Source organism: Choloepus didactylus, chromosome 12 (assembly GCF_015220235.1).
Source record: "Choloepus didactylus isolate mChoDid1 chromosome 12, mChoDid1.pri, whole genome shotgun sequence".
In the NCBI taxonomy this organism is placed as follows: domain Eukaryota; kingdom Metazoa; phylum Chordata; class Mammalia; order Pilosa; family Megalonychidae; genus Choloepus; species Choloepus didactylus.
Genome location: NC_051318.1, coordinates 99,840,689 through 99,859,225, shown reverse-complemented (window position 1 = coordinate 99,859,225; position 18,537 = coordinate 99,840,689). Strand labels below are relative to the sequence as shown.

The window sequence follows — 18,537 nt, the reverse complement described above, 5'->3', positions numbered from 1 at the left end:
TGGTCAACAGTTTCTTTAATTTCCATAAGATCATCCATTTTTTTATTTAGTCTTGCAATGTCTTCTTTATGCTCTTCTAGGGTCTTCTTGATTTCCTTCATATCCCGTACTAGGGTCTCATTGTTCATCTTTAGTTCTTTGAGTAGCTGCTCTAGGTGTGTCTCTTCTGGTCTTTTGATTTGGGTGCTTGGGCTTGGGTTATCCATATCGTCTGGTTTTTTCATATGCTTTATAATTTTCTGTTGTTTTTGGCCTCGTGGCATTTGCTGTCCTTGATAGGGTTCTTTTAGGGTTTGTAGACCAGTTGAAGTCCTTATCTCTAATTTATCAGATCTACAGCTTCGTGGAGTACACTTTCTCTAACTAACCAGCAGGTGGCGTCCACGAGCCACCTGTTCTCCACAAGCCAGATCTCCCCTGCTTAGCCTTTTTGGTGAGTGGGGGAGTGAGTCTTGTGGGGCCCAATTGGTGTCCCAAGCTTGCGTGTGTAGTTGGTGTTGCCTGCCCTGTATGTGGGGCGTGTTTCTGGGCAGTCAGGGAGGGGGGGTGGCCCTAACAATCAAATCTCCCTGATGATCCTAGAGTTTTAAAGCTACTGCAATAGTCTAATCCTTCAGTTCAGTCCTGCCACAGTTTGTCTCTGCCACTGACCCACAAGTCTTTGGTATTGGCGTATGGCTCCTGAGACTTGCGAGTGGGCCCCTCTTCCAGGCTGTGCACCCCGGGTCCTCTGTTGAGGGATGACTGTGCTATGTCACAGGTGAGTGCCGTCCCCCCAGGGCAGTTCTGGGCTGCTGGGCTATGTTGGGAGGCTCCCAGTCTGCTCAAATGATGGCTGAATGGGGCTCTGTTAATTCACACTGCTCCCCCTTCCCAGCTCTGGGACATTCAGCTGAGGTTGCAGGGAAGGCTAATGTCCACGCCCAGTTTTGTGGTGTGTGCCTGTTATTTGAAGCACTTCCGTCACACTGGGTTGTCTGGGGCAGCTCTGGGCTATGGGGCTGGCGATGGGCAGGAGTGTTTCCTGTCCACCAGGATGGTGGCTGTGAGCGGACACCCCCCTTTTCTTGGGAAGTTGTGTTGTTTAGTGAATTTTCTCAGCCACTGGATTATTGCCTTTTGTCTCAGAGCTCTCTTATTTCTGCTCTTGACTTGACGTGCCCAAATTTCAATTCTTTGAAGCTTTCTGTATTGAGCTTCTTAGAGTAATTGTTTTAGAAAAAGCAAAAAGGATTTAAAAAAAAAAAAAAAAAAAAAAAAAAAAAAAAAAAAAAAAAAAAACGGCCCTCCTCAGAGATCTAATGGGTTATTGAAATGCTAATAGACAAAGCAACCAGGGCCATTAAGGAAAGGTGCCCTGGGCAGAGAGATCAGCCTTGCTTCGGGATTTGCATATGCGCCTCAAGGCCTGATCTCCGCCCTTCCCCTTTCTGTGTTCACCAGAACTCCAAAAATCCTCTGCTTTTACTTTGGAGCTTCTCGTGTTGTTTTCCTTCTATGCCCGTCTCCTCTCTGCTGGGCTGGCTGCTCTCAGAGTCTCTGGTGTCTGGCCTCAGTCTATCTATGGTTGGAGTTTGAATCAGTAGAATGAGTTTCCGATGAGAGCAGCCACTGCAATTCTCCCTTCTCCTTCCTGGAGCTGACAGCCCCTCCTCCCCCGGGACTGAGCCTGGCAGGGAGGGGCGCGGGTCCCCTGGCCGCAAAAACTTACAGATTTCGCTGATCTCAGCAGTTCCACGTTTTCATGAGTGTTGTATGAAGTATGCCCAAAGACAGATTGCTCTGTGGTGTCCAGTCCACGCAGTTCCTGGCTTTTTACCTACTTTCCTGGAGGAGTAACTAAAACATACAGCTCACCAGTCTGCCATCTTGCCCCGCCCCCCTGTGGTTGTTTTTTAATATCTTACTTTTGAGAAAAAAATCTGCCTTTCAAGACACTATTCTTTTTGTCAGATTCAAAACTTACGCCTGAGTAAGGATAACAGTAAATGTATAATAATTTCAGCCTAATGCTTACAGTTTTCAAGGCATCACCAGCTCATCTTTCCTGTTTTCAAATATGCGCACCTGACAGTGTTAGCAGCCTCCTGACTCACCATCAGTTTAATCTCACCCATTCACCCTAGAGGAGTTAGGCATTTATCTGTGGATGAAAATCCTAAAGTTACAGGCCAAATTCATTCCCAAACTGCAAATATGTCATAAGAGTTTTTTTAAGCCTAAATTAATATTACCAAACAGGTCAATTTGCTAGACTGAAACACAGAGCCACATGACGAACATGACATATTCATCCTTTAAAATTAATTTAGAATGATGACAGTCACAAAGCTTGGGAAAATCTCCAGGAGAAATCTAGTCAAAGTAAACCAAGGATGACTGCTTTTTAGGAGCTATTATTTATTCATTCATTGACCAAATACTTATTGATCATCTTCTACATGTCAAACTACTGCTCGCATCAACCAAAAAAGATGTATATCTGTCCTCCTGGAAGATACATTCTAGTGGAAAACAGACAAAAGCAAATGAATGAATAAATAAAATAGTAATAAATTGTAATCCAGTCCGCTCCATTATTCAGTATTATTTAAAGGAGGCAAAGAAATAATTTGGGTTCTCCGCTAAGAATTTTTAAAGTTGTACTGAGTGAGAAAAAAATGTAGAGAAGTGGAATTATTAGCAAATACAAATGATCTCTATAGCTCTTGTGTGATTCTAATCAATAATGATCTGTGACAACACTCCCTCGTGTTCCCCACACACACATACACGTACACTGAAGGATAGATGAGGATAAATTTCCAACTCTTTTGCTTAACATTCAGTATTCTCTATAACTTGGTCTGCCACAACGCTAGATGTAGCATGCTATAGTATAAAGTAAAATATACTGAATTGGGGGAGGAAGGAAACCTAGGTTTTAGCCAGTGGCAGTGTTGAGGCTAGGTGAGACTTCCACCTTTCCAGGGTGACAGTTTGCTTTGCAAACTGGTGAATTTGGACTAAAGGATCTCTCCAGTCCCTTCAAGCTTTAAAATTCACTAAGTCTGTGCATTTCTCTTAAAACATTTCTGCCATTGTTCTCCTTTTTAAATCTTTTATTCCTGTCAAACAGGCATATATTCCTGAATCAATCTTATTCTTTCCAACCTCTCTACTCTTTCTTCATGCCATTTCCCACACCCCATCCCCAGTATAGGAATTTGAATCCACATCTGCCTGGTTCTTCAATCTCGTTCCCCATAAGCTAAAAGTACTGCTTGCCACTCTTCTGTCTTCAGGGGTTCTCAAACTTTATTTCAGCTGAAGAACCCTTTATTGCTTGCTACATAAAACTGGGAAAATTATTTATTTTGAGATTTTTAATAATTTTGAGATTTTTGAGTTGGGAGAAGTAGGTAAGAGAATGAGCTAATTTTTTAATCTGAGTTTTGTTTTCTTGACTTACTTTCCCAGGAAAAGCATACAAGTTAAACACCCAGAAAAACACAGGACTAAATAATAGAATTGCAGCATTAGTGGCGATGGTTTGGGAGGGATGGAGTATAATCCAATATATATGCAAACCTGAAGCTAATGGATAGCTATTTCTTAGCATTACTTAGAAAATTATTCTAATTGTTTTTGTTGTAATTTAAAGAAATATATGTATATATATGCATGTAAAACTATCTTTTGAATATATATTCAACTATCTTCATTTGTTTATTCTTTGAAAAGGTATTTATTAAGTGTTAGCTGACCGCCCCTCGGTAGTTTGAAAAACTAATACATTCATTTAGCATGTACAGAATTGCAGGTTAAAATTCAAGATGTGAAAATTGAGGACTCGAAGTGCTCTTTTAGAAATTCTGAAACACATGCCTCTCTCTAACCCTTTCACTGCCATAAAGACTTCAATATAGAAGTGAGGGTCAAGGAAAGTATTCCATTACAATACCATTCTGAGAACAGCCAAACTCAGTATTTTTGGTCTGGTTTTGATAAGGAAATAATGTATGTATGTATGTATATATATCTTATACAACCACATTTATATAGGCGCTATTTTCTTTCAAAACATTCTCTTAAAATGATAAGCAAAACGTGTTAGAGAAATGTTGGAAACTACAGGACAATATTAAGTCACCCATCTGTAATTCCACCAACTGGAGAAAAACCAATGTTATTAACACTCTTGGAAGTTTCTATATACTGTTTCACTCAGTAGTTTATAATGATCATTTTCTCATGTTATTGAATATTTCTGAAAACATGTTTTTAACATTTGCATAGCATTACAAGATATGGGTACACTAAACTTTAAACATTGAGATTGTTTCCCAATTTTTGCAATTATGTAAGGACATTTTAAAATCCATATTTGTCTTTTAGAACTCAAAATAGAACTGTAGCCTCTGTCTTTTTTGTCTTGTTCCTTTTGCGGGAGGGGAAAATATAGTGATTCCTTCTTCTCATTTACTCCAGACTGTACACTTTCTCTCAACCTAAAAACTTCACTTTGGACAATGTTTTAGAGCCTGCCCTTTCTGCTTTCTAAAACAGCCTCATCCCTGAGTGAAGTCCATTTCTCTGCAGCTCAAGAATATGGCTGACTTAAAGCCAATTCCATGCCTGCACTGAGTATGGATAATATACATTTTACCTTTAACCAAAGTTGAAATCCATGAGATTAAAACCCAACCAGCAAATAGGCAAAGAATCATTCTAGTTAGCTAATTATAAGTTAATTATATAATAAATTATAAAAAGGTAGCATTTAATAAATTATATAAATTTAGCATTAAATTATATGTTTAGCATTAAATTATGAATAAATATATAGTTAACTTAGTTTGGTGGTTTTATCATGATCCTGAACTTGCTATAGTACAAACTGTTATTACACTGATACATTAGTATAAGCATACAATTACAAAAAGCAAAATTTAAGGTTTTCACTGGTGAATGCAATAAAAAACTACAATCTGCTATCTAGTTTATCTGTTTGTAATATGCTATATTGTTTTGATGGTTATCACATTCTGCATTAGCTTTGATACTTCTCCACCCACTGAATAAATCAGAGAGATGCCACACTGTTTTAAAATTATAAATCCGAGTGAGTTAAAAATGTTTTCAATTTAATAGCTTTTGTTTGGGAAAAGAGTAAAACCTCTATTGTGTCCATCTGATTTTGAAATGATGATAGTGAAATATGTTTGTAAAACTTCAAGTTACTATTAAGCACCTTTTATACTGATTTAGAATTTGAAGAAACACAAGTTAATCATTTCTACTAATAGTTCTGCCCAATGTAGTCACAGATGGTAGAATTTTAGTGAGGAAAGGGATCTTGGAGGTCATGTAATCCAACTCTAATTTATAAGACATTTTTATTATTCAAAATAAGCTCTTCTTTTGGCGGGGTGGGGGGAAGTAGAGAGTTCCTAAAACTCTTGTTTTGTTTTGTTTTTTTTGGACTATTGCATGCAAGAGGGTAATCGGTTATGGGAAGAGTATGTAACCAACACAGTCAACAAATCTAAGAAATTTGATTTGGATCCTAACTATACATCTTCCCATTAAGATTCTTGCTTTATGATCCATTCCCCTTTCTCTATTACCACAGATACAAAAAGGAGGTGTCCTCACACAAATTCATGTTGATATAATAAAACCCAACTTAAGATAAAAGTTGGAATTCATTTGGCAGAGCCACAGCCTTGCGCAACTCCTTGGGGGAACCATTTGCATATATCCATATGTATTCATGCGAGTGGCCTCCTAATTGTACATCAAGAGATGTCATTTACATACATTACTATGTAAATGTGCCTCCTGGAGTTGTGCATTTTTAAGGACCCTGCATATTATGTTTTCTATATTAAATAAATCAGGGTAGGCTAATTGCCATAACAGATCAACACCAAAATGTATGACTCCAATTTGTTTCTTGCTAAAGTAAACGAGTTAGTTAATACTTAGTTTCCAAAGTCTTTCAGTCCTAACTTCCCAGGTTGCTCCAGGTCCTCTCCAGTTCAGTCTGTTCGAAAGGGAACTTTCTTGAGGAGGGGAAGGGGGACCTACAAGTAGTGCATTATCACTTCCTTTCTCATTCCATTGGCTACAACTTAATGCCAGGCAGGCCCCTACCTAACTGTGAAGAAGGCTGCAAAATGAAGTGTTCCCAAGAAGTGAGACGTGGATTTTGATGTCTAGCTTAGTGGCCGCTGCTTGTTTGTGTCTGTGCTTGCATGAACTCGCACTCCACCCAAAATACACAGACAAATTCTTAAGTGGTTACCAAAGATAAATTAACTCACACATTTATGCTTTAAAACAGAACAAGAGAAAGAAAGGGCTTTTATTTAAGAATTGCACTCACCTCTACCCTTCAGGCAAACGTAATTGTTAATACATAACATAGTTAACTGGCAACTGAAATTTCAAAATGAGGAAAACAAAGTTTTGCAAGCATTACTATATTAGTTTCCCTTCTGCTAAAATAAATACCATATATAGTGGACTTAAACAACAGGAATTTATTGGCTCACAGTTTTGAGGCTAAGAGAAATCCAAAATTGAGGGGGCAGCAAGGCAGTGTTAGTCCTTAAAGACATTCTGGGGCTGGCTGCAAGCAATCTTTGGGTTTCCAGGACTGTTCTATCACCTGGGGATATCCTCTCCTTTCTCTTCTGGGTTCCACTGACTTACTTCCAGGTTCTGGCTGCTCCACATGGCTTTTCTCTTCTATGTCCAATTCCCTTTGCTTATAAGGATTCAGCCATATTGGATTAAGGCCCACCCTCGTTCCGTTTGGGCACAGCTTAGCTAAAAATACTTTCACAGGTCCTACTGACAAATCGGTTCACACCCACAGTACCAGGGGTTGGGACCTGAACGTGCCTTTTGTGGATAATATGATTCAGTCCCCAACAATTACCTTTCTATATTTGAGGAGTTTGGGCTTGGTTTGCTTATTCCATTAACAGGCAAATTCAAAACTAAGAGTCACATGTGGTTGCTTGTTTTAGGAACACAAGGATATCAAGTTCTCTTTTAACTACAGTATTAGTAAATGTTTGAAAAATATTCAACTTTTTACACAATGACAATAACAATTACACAAATGAAGATAGCAGCATGTTTAGTATGTTTTCTTTGGATAAGTTGTCATTGTAACCCTCAAACTGTTCTCACTTACTCAGAGTTTTTAATAGAAGCACTGTATGGTTGCACTTCTGAAAGTATAAACAGGAAGCATTTAAGCTACACAAATGTCAGTAAGATGAAAACTCAGTTTCAGTGGTTTGATGTTTTTCTCCCCACCCCACCCCCATATTTTCATGTTACTTCTGATTTTATGTGTACTTATAAGACTGCATGAAGGCAAATAGTAATATTACCTAATTAGTTTCTTCAGCAACCTAACATTTTGGGGAAATCTGTGGAATAACCTATACAGGGTATACTTTTATCAAGGAGGGGTTGGAAATGAAATGACTTAGAAACTGCTGTTGATACGGCACCATTAGAAATTGCTCTTATGTATAGTGTGCCCAACTTCATTGTCGCCAGAAGACAGGGTGGACAGATGAAGAGGCCAGAGAATGAATGACACTTCACTTAAATATTGGAAAATCCATTATAGAAAACATTATTACACTTTATACCGTGTTATTTTGACACCTCAGCACTTCCTTAAATGTGTTCTGCTACATTAATTCCTTCATGAGACAAGAAAGGAGTAGCTTAAGTGCTGGGAAAAGCCAGATAGCTCTGGTTCTTCTCTGTGAAGAAGAAATTAAGAGTTTTCTTCTAGTTCATTAATCATCATGTTCTGCATAACGCTATATCAATTTCTCTGCTACATGGACATGTCTGTGGAAATTCCAAGACAAGACTCAAACAGACCACTCCAGGACTTCTAAACATTTCTGGAGAAATGTTACCAACATACAAATGCTTCTGTAATTTTAAAATGTATTTCTTTAGGAAATCGTTCCTTTCCTTAAGTTGTTGTTAAACTAAAAATGGAAGGAACAATTTACTCAAGCTCACACAATATATGAGTGAAATAGCAAAAAACAGAACCTATGTACCTAAACTTCCTTTCCAGGGCAGACCACACTGACCCAGAAAATGTCTCAAAATACAAGGCACCTGTCTACTGAGTGTCTACTTTTCTGCAGCCCATGAGGCACTGCTGAATGGTACATATACATAAAACATTTGAGAAATTATCTTTTAATTGAAAATGCAATATATATATATATATATACATATAAAATGTTGGTAAATGTGAAAATCAACATAAATAAAAGTACATTAATACAATGCAAACTAAGTATTTGCTAAGGGGATGTGGAAAAATGAAGTGATTTACAAACAGATTGATAATGGACAGAAGTTTACTGGAATAGGCAAATCTTACAGAATTTTTTTAAGCAGTGATGGATTTGGATTGCCAAGAAAAAAAAGTAACCATTCATTCATTCATCAAATACTTAACTGAGTACTTACTATATGGTAGCACACTTGAGGCACTAGAAATAGAGCAACAAAAAAAATTATTGTAGATTAGAACAGGCAGGTCAACATCCAAGCACAATTCAATAGCTCAGAAACAGATAAACAAGGAGTAGAGAGAAATGAAATAGAAAGGAAAAGACCAGGTTATGAGCTTGCATTAAAAGACCTTAAATACTAGTATGTTTCTAAACAGAGAAACATGCTGTAAAGATGTCTGGTGTGAACTGAACTCTTTATGTCACTATGGTTGGAATGGACTGTTTTCTCTTCTCTGTTGGTCAGCATCTCCTAGCCTCCTAGATAACTATAATTACCAGGATGTAACAAAGAGTCTCAACTGAGGTGTGTGGAGAGCAAAAAGGGAAAGAATGACTAATAAAAGCTTATATCTTCTGTCTCCTTTTATCTTCCCAATATCTGTTTTCACATATTATCATCAGTCTCTTCCTGGCAACATTCTCCTGTTGGGTTTTTGCCTACCTTGTGATTCAATTCTTCAAAGTTTGGCTCTTCGTCCTTTCTGGTAGAATCAATAAAAGGAAAGGAAATTCAATTTAAATTCCCTTTTTCTAGTTAATCGGGTTTTCCTTATTCAATAAGCAACACTTTCTACAGAGCATTTGATGAAAAGAACTGTATGGTTTGCACAGGCTGGTGGGCAGCAGTAGTAGAATGGGGTGATAGGGAGAGTATCAGTCAAGAAGCTATATAGTCCAAGCTTGCATTTAAGGGCTTGGATTAAATGGACAGCTTTTAAAATGAAAGGGGATATATCTGAAGGACATTATAGAGAACTTAACTACAAGAAGTAACAAGTTTAGCAATAGTTTACCTGTGGGAGGAAAAGAAAATAAAGGCTGGAGGTGAAGGGCATAAACCTAAGATCGTAAGACAAAAAACTGGGGTGTTTTTTTTTTTTGGGGGGGGGGGGGGGGCGGGGCAGCTTGTGGAAAAAAATGAGCTCTATGACATTTAAGTGGGAGGTCACTAGTATAGAAGATAGAAGACTCAAGAGAGGGTAAGCTATCTAGCCTGGAGATGTACATGTAAAATTCACCATCATAGAAGATTTACTTGAAACTCAATGTACGAATGAGGGAATGGAATGGAGAAGATCAAATGGCTACATTTGAACCCTTGATTGCAAGATAAAGTAACAGTTTTAGAGCAATTTCTAAGGAAGTGATCTAGCTTTGGAATTCTCTTTCCTTTAGAACCGACAAAGCTGTCCTTTATTAAACATTATCTCTTCATTTTGGCTGATCACTTGATGGGTGAGAATAATAAGTTGAATGAATTAAATTGAAAGACTTAGGGTTTTTTTCTATTATTATTATCTCATTCAATGTTCTGAATTTTTCACTGAATGTGCTCCTATCCAGCTTATCCAAATTATATGTAGTAATGAAAACATTCAAAGTGAATACATACAACTTCTCTTTGACCATGGTACTTTTGTATAAAGGCTATGGTTTCAAAACTATAGAATATAAAAGATACACATTAACACAAGTCATCCAGACTATTTAGCTCTTAAATATGGAATTTGTTTTAATGTAAAACTGTCAGGGTCAACATAAATTTCCATCATCAAAGGAAATCTTGGCTAAGGATCTATATAAATAGAAAACCACCTTCAAAGAGGATTCAACTTCACAATGTGATATTCTACATCTTTTCTTTAAATAGAAAAGGGTCAAGTTTGATATTCTCTAAACTAAATGTTTTTGGAATTTGTAGGTTACATTTTCTATAAACAGGGTATATGTAGCAAATTTTTTAGCACTTGACTATTATCTAATTTCATATGGCTTTAGGTCCCTAAATTTATGTAGAAATACCTTCATAGTAACTAGCAAAGGAACATTGATTCAGTACTCACTGTATGTTCGATACTGTGCCAGGTGCTTAATATACATGATCTCATTTAAGGTTCATAACAACCTTATGAGGTGAGTGTTACCCACCCATTTCACAGATGGGCAAAACTGAGGCTCAAGTTAAGTCACTTCTCCAAGGTCACATAGCTGGTAAGTAGGCAGAGCCAGGATTTGAGTCCAAATCTCGAGTATTCCAATGCCACTTTTCTTAAGTACCCTGTGTCACCTCCAAAAGTTTCCTAAATGCAAAGTCATTGTATCAATTTTATATCCATTGAACCCAATCCAATAATGAAATAAATTTTAAAGAAGAGCTTATATTCTTCTCTTCCCATGTTCTCACTTACTTTCTTGGCTTCATTCAACAAAACCTATTTTGGATCACTTTAATCACATTTTACACCCACATCATCCAGACTAGTAACCATAAATTTTTTACGAGGAAAAAAAGAACAAAGGAAAAGATTTCATGGTAAAGTACAAATTTTCCCTCAGTTCAATTTTAAGGATATAGAAACACATCTGTTTCACTCTACTTAGATTTCAGAAACACACAGATACGTTGTCAGCCTTCATATTAGACTGAAAAGGCCATCCGAAGTCACACATGAATTCTATTTCTTAGTTTCAAAAGATACAGCTATACTGTGAATACTGGAAATAGAACTGTGTCAAAACAAATCAACAAATATATTTGAGCTCATTCTTGCCTGTTAGTGCTATGTATATTCTAATCTTCTACATTCAGCAAATTTACCAGACAACATACTGAGTGGTAAAAAGGTTGTGGAAGAAGAGAGTAAAGCAAAGTTTGTTAGCTCTCAGGAGTAGTATATCATGTGTCAGACTTGGTTTTTAACACAGTCCAGTGTATAAGAAAAAAAGTATACTTTGGAATAAAACAAATTTGAATTTCATTATTGATTACAATACTTAGTAACTTCTGTGACCCTGAAAAAGTTACTCCATTTCTGAGCCAGTTTCCTCATTTTGTTAAATAATGGAAATAAAGCTATGAAGCCCCAGTATGTGCTCAATAAATGTTTTGTTTGGTTGTAGAGTCCATCAGATTTTCTACATAAATGATTGCTAGCTTTATTTCTTTCTTTCAATCTGAATGCCATTTCTTTTTCTTGCCCAATTGCACTAGCCAAAACCTTCTATGGTATGTAAATGTGGTGAGAGCAGACATTCTTGTGTTGCTCCTGATATTATGTGGAAAACATGAAGTCTTTCACCATCAGGTTTGAGGTTAGCTGTAGGCTTTTTGTATAAACCTTATCAAGTTCAGGAAGTACCCATCTATTCCTAGTTTGCTGAGAATTTTTGTCAGGAATAGATATTGGATTTTGTCAGGTATTTTTTCTGCATTTATTGGGATGATCGTACGGTTTGTCTTCTTTAGTTTAACTTGGTGACTTAAATTGATGGGTTTTTGAATGTTAAACCAACCTTACATTCCTGAGATAATTCTATCCAGTAAAAAAATTAATCTTCTTATGTAATTAGACTGGATTGGCTAAAATTTTGTTTAGAATTTTTATATGTATGTTTATGTTTATATATGGCTATTCAGAGAGCTACTTCTTCTTGAGTGAGCTTTGGCAGTTTATGTCTTTTAAGGGATTTGACCATTTCGTCTAAGTTGCTGAATTTGTTTGTTATTCATACTATTCCCTTATTATCCTCTTAATTTATAGTGATGTAACCGCTCTCATTCCTGATTGGTAATGCATGTCTTCTCTCACTCTCTCCTCTTGATCCATCTGGCTAAAGGTTTATCAATTATATTGATCTTCTCAAAGAACTGGGTTTTGGTTTCATTGATGCTCTTAATTGATATTCTGTTTTCCATTTCATTTTCCACTTTGATATTTATTACTTCCTTTCCTTTACTTCTTTGTGTTTAAGTTGCTCCACTTTTTTAGTTTCTTAAGGAGGAAGCTAAGGTCCCTGACTTCAGACCTTTAATCTTTTCTAATACTGGCATTTCACTTATAAGTGCCCCCCGAAGTAGTGCATGAATGGCATTCCATAAGATTTGATATGTTGTTGTTTTTAAATTTTTTATTCCGTTCAAAATAATCTCTAATTTTATTTTTGGTTTCTTCTTTACCCAATGAGGTATTCAGGTTATTTAGCAACATGTTATTTTGTTTCTAAATATTTGGAGACGTTTCAGATAGCTTTCTGTTATTAATCTCAAATTTATTTCTTTTGTGTTCAGAGAACATACTCTGTATGGCTTGAATCTTTTAAAATTTATGGAGACATATTTTAAGGCTTTGAACAAGGATTGGGAAAACTTTTTATGTCAGATAGTAAATATTTTAAGTTCAGATATGCAATTGTTTCAGTTACATATTTTAATTAATTAATTAACTCACTTTAGAAACCTTTCAAACTATAAAAACCATTCTTAGTTCATGGGCCATAGAAAAACAGGCTAGATTTGACCACTAGGCCACAGTTTGCTGACCCTGGCCCTGAATGTGGTTTCCTTGGATAAAATGTTTCATATATACTCTAACAGAATGTATATTCTACCATTATTAGTGGAGTGTTCTAGATATGTCAGTTAGGTAATCTTGGTTGATAGTTTTGTCTGAGTTTCTTGTATCCTTGCTGAGTTTCCACTCTTTCTAGCAATTATTGAAAGATGGGTATTAAAATCTTTGACCGTAATTGTAGGTTTGCCCATTTCTACTCATTCTGTCAGTTTTTATTTCAGATATTTTGAAGCTCTGTTATGTAGGGTGTAAGTAAATATTTAGAATTGTTATAACCTCTTGATTAATTGGCCCCTTTATTATTATGAAATGACCTTCTTTATCCCTTGTAATATTCTTCACTCTGGGATCTACTTTGTCTGTTATTAATACAGCCACACCAGTTTTCTTTTGACTAGTGTCAGCATGGTTTATCTTTTTCTATCCTTTTATTTTTAATGTTTTTGTGTCTTTGTTTGTAAAGTGTGTTTCTTGCTGACAGCATATTGGGTCCTTCTTTTTATCCAATCTGACAATCTTAGATGCTTAGACCATTTACATTTAATATGAGTACTGATATGGTTAGGTTTAAGTTTGTCACATTGCTACTTTTTTTCTATTTGTTCCATCCGTTCTTTGTTGCATTTTCTCTTCTATCTGCTTTCTTTTGGATTGAGCATTTTTTATAATTCCATTTCATCTCCTTTGTTGATTTATTAGCTGTAACTGTTTTGTTATTCTACTGGTTGCTTTAGGGTATGTATTACACATCTTTAACTTATTACAGCCTACTTTCAGGTGATACTATACTATCTAAAATTGAAAAGAAAGAAAGAAAGAAAGAAGGAAGGAAGGAAGAAAGGAAAGGAAGGAAAGGAAGAAAAGAAATCCCTAAGTCTGAAAATTTGCATATGTGTTCTCAGCCCAAAGAGAAAGCATAAGCAGAATATAATTTGTTCTCCTGTCTCAGATGTGAGGGCAAAAGAAAACAATTTTTCACTTTAAAAGAAATTAAAATTTTTGCTTTTGCCTATTTAAAAAAAGCCAGCTGTGGTATAAAAGAATGACTTTTTCTAAAGCTAAGTAAACATTTCCTATGTGAGTTTTTTAAAAGTATGAAAATATGACTAGTTAAATTTCCAGGAAAAAAAAAATCACAAGTCCACAGGACCTGATTTTACTAAAGAAAAATACAAAATGACTATAGTAACCATAAAATGTTCCTGAAAATCAACACAACTGGATGATTAATGTTTGTTCACTAAGGAAATAATTAATGTGAATATGTTTATGTATACTTCTCACCTTTTTATGGAAAAAAAGATTAAAAAAATCAAAACTTAGTTACTTAAAATAATAATCAATATAAAATACTGATTCTAAAGGTCTTTATTTGGAAAACTACCTCATCATGTAAAGTTATTTTTTAAGTCATCCTTTAAGTTGTGAATATAAAATCTAATTACCATTAAAAGTACACTGAATTGGAGTATTTTTCCACTGTAGAGAAAGTTGCCCAGGGGAGTACTTGGATTTGTAAATATTTGCAAAATTAAACTATCCACTCATCCTGGCTTGAACACTTATGATCTTAATGGAAATACAGTCCACCAATTTGAATTTGAAATCCTCAGGAGTCCAACTTTCAAACTTAATTCTGGGGCTTGGAATGAAGAAAAAAAAAAAAAAAGGAATATACCAATAAGCCCTTAAGCAGCAGCCCTTTCCATACCTTGTAAGCTTAAGACAAAAGGAATCAAGGAGAACTAGGTATTTATTCCTACTATTAATCTTTTATAAGACTGAAGAACAGAATTTGGGAAGCATTTTTCCTATGTCCTGAAACTGGGGCCAGTCTTAGAATAGTACTATTATACCTGAGAGGGTTTCTAAGTCTCTCAAAAGCCATGATGCATAGATAGCTGAAAAGATGGACTCATTGGAAAGGTGGGTTATGGTCCTGGCCAGAAAATTAAATCACTAACTTCATTTGTACAATTAGACTGTCTCATAGCACTGGTAACAATGATGTGTCATTAGTAGGATGCATAAAACAAATGGATACTTTTTTTTTTTCACTTTTACAATGGGGATTTATTAGCTTACAAACTTGCAGTTCTAAGTGAAAATGTCCCAAGTACGGCATCAACAGGATGATACCTTCTCTGAAGGAAGGCTCCTGGCATCTGGGACACCTCTGTCACATGGAAAGGCACATGGCTGATGTCTGCTGCTCCTTCTCTCCTGGATTTCGTTGCTTCCAGTTTCTGACTTCAGTGGCTTCTCTCTGAGGTTCTGTAGGTCCTTGCTTGCTTTTCCAGGGCTGTTTTTTTTTTTTTTTTAATTCATTTTTATTGAGATATATTCACATACCATGCAGAAATGGATACTTTTGAATTTTTAATCTGTGAATTTTCAAAGAACACTTTCATGTTCAAAGGGGGTGAACATCAAGTAGTCCACTGCCCACCATATGCTACTATAAATGACTTCTGCAAAATTGCAAAAAGAGAAAAACTGAAAGGAGCCTGCTATATAATCATGAAATACCCTAGAACATGGCCTCTGAAAGTCCAGCTTGGGGCAAGCGGAACTTATGGTATGCCAGGAAGTTTAAAAGTCACTGAATAAACAGGGCATCTTCTTGGAGTATCGCTTTTACTCAGATTTTGTATTTATATTAAACAGGGATATTATGGCATATAATACAACATTTACTTTAAATTTAAGAGAAAACATGAAACTAAAGAAAATTCTAACTTGGGATCACGCCTCTTGGCTCCTCTAAGGCCAGTTATTCACTCTCCTCTGCGATTAACCATACATTTGAGAAACGGTTTGAGAAGCAGTGACTAATGATTATTTAGGACTGGTATATTAAAACCTCCACTGAAACTGGATATTATCAACAAATGTAGATTATTCAGAGAGAGGTTTTTAGTTAATTTGAGTATGCATTTCTGAACTGACTGCTATATCCTCTCATTTGGCACATAAGTCATCCGTCATGAAAAGGGTTTAAAACAATTTGTCATTCTTCCTGTGAAGAAAGACCTTTAAAAAATGGATTCTGGAATAGTTTCAATAATATTTAAAATGGCACGATAATAGAACTTTTTGCATGTTATTTACATACAAAACAGCAACAAACAGTTTGCTCATGATATATTACAATTGAGTCAATTTTTCAGATAAGTGAAGTTCATTAACTGAAGTTTAAAAACTTTTAAAAATTATTTTGAAGAAAATATTTACAACATTAAGATGAACACATAACTTAATCCTTTCTCCGTGACTTAGGGCCATCATTAGGAACGCTATACTCTGTGCCCTTATTTTTCACTTGAACCACTGAGATACTGGAAAATCTTTCTCATTGGTTTCTCGCCATCATTCCATCCTCAGGGCAAGTCATTCAGTACATTGCAAACAGAATTATCTTTCTAAAACACAAATTCTATCACATCACAAAATCTACCATGACCGGGTTACAGTGAGTGGAAGGGAGCATGAGACTTCTGGGGTTCTGGCAACATTCTTATCTGGGTACTAATTACATGGGTGTAAATTCAGTGAAACATACACTAATGACTCACATAATTTTATTTATGTCTCACATCAATGAAAGTTACATTAAAAAATGACTGCTAAGACCAATACGGAACATGACAAAAATGACTTCATCACATGGACCTTTGTCATTTAATTAATCATCACAACCACATTACACCACATACAAGAAAGCAAACGCTTTAGCAATCTGATTCATAACCGCTCTTTACTATTTTCACTCCTGCAACTGCCCAGCCACAAACCCTAAAACTACAGAAATGTTCCCTGAATATATCACACTCTTGTGTGAAATCCTGTGCATATTTCAATGCCTGCTGCTCAGATATCACCTATTTTGTGAAGTCTTTCCAGTCCTTCAAGCAGAATTATTATTTCCATTTTTATGCTTCCTTGGTACTCTGTATGCGCCTGTTAAGGGACTTTGGTTTTATTATCATTAGCTGTTTGGGTATTGGTCTCACCTGATAACCATAAGCTCCTTTTTGGTAGCAACCATGTCTTACTCTTCCTTTGTACTAGTGCCTAATAAGGATCTGGCTCAGTGTTGGCACTTTCATAGTTGATCCCTCTTTCCCCTTTACTTACAGTTCCTTCTTTTGTAGCTGTCAGCTGTCCACATCAGTCAGTCCTGCAACACTGTCCAATGTTCTGACTTCATCCAGGATGAAACAAGAAGGCACTTAAACAAGCTTGTTAGAAATAGACCTGAAATAAAGATCAATAGGCTGTTGATGAAGATCCTACCAAAAAATCCACTTCTAAGACTGCATCCTAAAGAAATAAGTAAGGCAAAAATTTAGTTAGTAGATTGTTCCTTTTACCTGTAGAGAAAAATTGCATTCACCATACATATCCCCAAATAAGGAACTGGTTAAATTATGGTACAGCTTTACATTCCATAAGAGTATCTATTCATCCATGAAAGTAGAGAGCTGAATATTTATTGCTAGAATAGAACAAACAGGTATGAAATTGCAATAGCCAAGTGTTAATAATGGTTATTTTTGGATGGTGGGATTATTAATTTTTTCTTACAACTTGCTATTTCATATTTTCTTTAATATCAATTGCTTGTAACAGGGAAAAAAACAAAGTTTTCAGATTTACTTATTTAGCATGAGGTCATCATTTGCTTTTTTGTTAATTAAACAAATATTTGGAGTATTAAATAAAAACAGTCTTGCCATCATGGTTCTTAGTTTGTGAGGGAAAAAAAGGCATGATCAAACATTCTTGGAAAATTTTCTATTTCTCTTTCATTCTTATTACTTAATTGCCCAGTCATTTCTTGCCTTACTCATCAAGGACCTTGGCACTTGGTTCTACAGTATCTGCCTCCCCTGTATTTTCTATCATCAAGTACCTCTTCATTGTCCATATGGACAACCCATCCAACAACCCTGAACTCTACGTATGGCTCCATCAGCTTTCACAACTACTTTATTCAGCAATCCAGACCTGAAGCCGTACCCCAACTTTCTGATCACCAGGAAACTGCTCCACAGCCTTACACTTACACTGATTTCTGACCACATCTACTTATTCTTTCAGTTTGTTTATTCTATTATTCCCCTAACACCTGCTTTACCCTATTTTGACTTCCATTCCTCAACTGTTCCTTTTTCTTCCAAACCAAGATCCTCCCACATAGCTTCATCTTTTCATATCCAGCCTAGATTGCCAAACATATCAGTTTCTCCTGCTAATAACCTTGCTGCTAGTTAATTCCCTCTCCCATTCCCTAGGAAATATATTTTATACCATCTTACTTCAACTCAAACTTGCTACTTCACCTATGCCCTTAACTCTTTATGCCTCCTTAATCAGAGAAAAATCAAAATTATTAACTATGAGTGCCCTCAACTTCCTGCCACACATTTAGAAATGATACATATAACTATCTTCATCTCCTTTCTTCTAGTCTTAGAGGAAGAGGTATCCTTTCTCTTTTCCAACCGAATTCCTTTACCTGTACCCTTGATTCCACACCCCTTCATCTCCTACAGAAACTTGCTTTATCTTTATTCCTTCTCTTTTTAATCTCTCCTCTGCTGACTCTTCTCCTACATTAAATTCTC

General features: G+C 36.0%; 1 long non-coding RNA gene across 2 annotated transcripts in view; it reads right to left on the bottom strand.

The window, feature by feature from the left end:
• LOC119507016 overlaps nt 1-18,537 on the bottom strand; it is a 45,618-nt gene that overhangs the window by 11,994 nt on the left and 15,087 nt on the right. The window contains exon 2 of one of the 2 annotated variants that reach the window (XR_005211103.1): nt 17,045-17,164. This is a non-coding gene — a long non-coding RNA (uncharacterized LOC119507016). Of the gene's footprint in view, nt 1-15,184; nt 17,165-18,537 lie in introns of those variants that run through there. The other variant, XR_005211102.1, reaches the window with a different exon arrangement.